The sequence below is a fragment of the Myotis davidii genome, unplaced genomic scaffold, assembly GCF_000327345.1.
Source record: "Myotis davidii unplaced genomic scaffold, ASM32734v1 scaffold544, whole genome shotgun sequence".
In the NCBI taxonomy this organism is placed as follows: Eukaryota; Metazoa; Chordata; class Mammalia; order Chiroptera; family Vespertilionidae; genus Myotis; species Myotis davidii.
The window spans coordinates 2,832,356-2,834,577 of record NW_006297018.1 but is presented as its reverse complement, the minus strand read 5'-3'; positions in this window follow the sequence as shown (position 1 = coordinate 2,834,577).

The window sequence follows — 2,222 nt, the reverse complement described above, 5'->3', positions numbered from 1 at the left end:
GAAGAAAGTTTGTATTTCCTTCAAGATTTACTATCAAATATCAGCTGTATAAGAGCTATTCAAACTGAATCTTGCTAAACAGAACTGCCTTCCTTCATAGTTAAATCATTCAGATTCAAGAAAGAATGTAACAACTTTTTACAATGTTTCTTTGCCCCATAAGGTGAGTTTGAGAAGGTATGTTATATTGGACAATGCACCTTTCTTGGGAAGAGGGGAAGCAGTTTATATTACCTACAACTTAATTGGATTTGGATTCGTTCATGACCAAACAAATTTTTATAAATAGACAAAACTCAAGTGCAAAGTTTACTAGACTGCTGAACAAATTGTGTAATAGTGAGTGTAACTGACTTTTGGTGGCTAAGCAGATGATGGCTTAAGAAGGTACTGCTGTTGCTCTCCAAGTAATCAGGAGTCACCATGGATATTTATACTAGAGGCCTGATGCACGGATTCATGCACCAGTGGGGTCCCTCAGCCTGGCCTGCACCCTCTTGCAAACCGGGACCCCTCAGGGGATATTGGACGGCCAGTTTTGGCTCAACCCATCCCCGAAGGGATGTGGTAGTGCACAAATCAGCAGGCAACTGGGGAGGAGCCCTGAACTCCGGCTGGACACTACGCTGCTCCCACACATCCCAGCCCCACTGCACTTGCCACTGCACCTGTCGCTGCAGCTTGGTAGCATGCTGCCGTGGAGGCAGGAGAGGCTGCACTCACCAGCTGTGAGCCCAGAATCTGGCACCCATCAGTCAGCTAATTGGCGCTCCCACTGTGGGAGCTCACTGATCACCAGGGCGCAACTCTTGCATTGAGTGTCTGCCCCCTGGTGAACAGTGTATATCATAGCGACTGGTCAGCCGGTCATTCGGTCATTCGGTTGCTTAGGCTTTTATATATATGGGTATATCCTTATAACAGAAATTTATTTCTTACAGTTCTGGAGACTAGGAAGCACAAAATTAAAGTGTGTCTGGTGAGGGCTCTCTTCCTGGTTTGTGCTGTCTTTTCACTGTGTCCTCGCATGGCAGAAAGCATGAGATTCCTCTGGCTCTGCTTTTATAAACTTACCTATATTTTGAACTGACATGAAATACTGACCCTTTGAAAAAAAAAACAACCACTAGCAATAATGAGCCTTTTTCTCATATTGCCATTAGCCGCTGAATGTTGAGGCTGTCAAGAATATCAGCTGAGCCTGCTGGCACAGCTCAGTGGTTAAGCATTGGCCTACAAACTAGGAGGTCATGGTTTGACTCCTGGTTGGGGCACATGCCCAGGTTGCAGGCTTGGACACCAGTGTGGGGCATGCAAGAGGCAGCCTATCAATTATTCTCACTCATCATTGATGTTTCTATCTCTGATATTTACTTTTTAAAAAAGAATATCAGCTGAACTATGTTTCCATGTTCTAAGTGAAGGATATTTCATCCATATTCAGAAGAAATTACTGACTAACTTGAAGGCATTGGATGAAATAACTGAATTTAAAGCTAGTAAGCCTCAAAATAAAGTTTAGTTTTATTGACAATTCAAGTCTATGGCCCTGCAGAAGGAACAAAACAAAACAAAAAAAAACTGGACTAATCTTCAACAGATTGAGTCCCCCCCCCCCTCCAAATTATTGTCTTCTCTTGCATCTTCTACCCCACTTATTCCAGTTGCCAAGGAACTTTGTAGACAACAAATACTGTTTAGAGTGAAGCGGCTTGAAAACCACTAATTAGTTCATGTAGCAAAAGCCACAGAAGATAGTTCCGGATAGAGGAAAACCTTGGGTGTGGGGGAAGGAGGAGGTTGGTGGAGAGAAGTGGAAAACACCATTAATATTGAAAACATTTCAGTTTTCAATATGGCTGCAGAATAGGTAGAAGCCACACTCATCTGCTCCCACCGCCAGATTTAAAGCTCAATTATTGAGCAACCAACCTGAATAACCAACTGAAGGCTAGCTGAACTGAAATATTGTAACTAAGGACTTACAGAAGAAGCCACATGGAGATGGGTGAGAAGGGCAGAGACACAGAAAGGGCTGGCCCCTGCACCCCTGGGGTGGCAACTGAGAAGCCAGAGGGATATCTTGGCTGCAAAACTCCCTCCCCCCCCCGCCCCAGGTGTGTGGAGTGCAACCTCACACATGGATCCCCAACTCAGAGCAACAGAGATGGGAAGAGGAGCCTGAATAGCCTCTAGTGGTGAAAGTCAGTGGGGATTCAGTC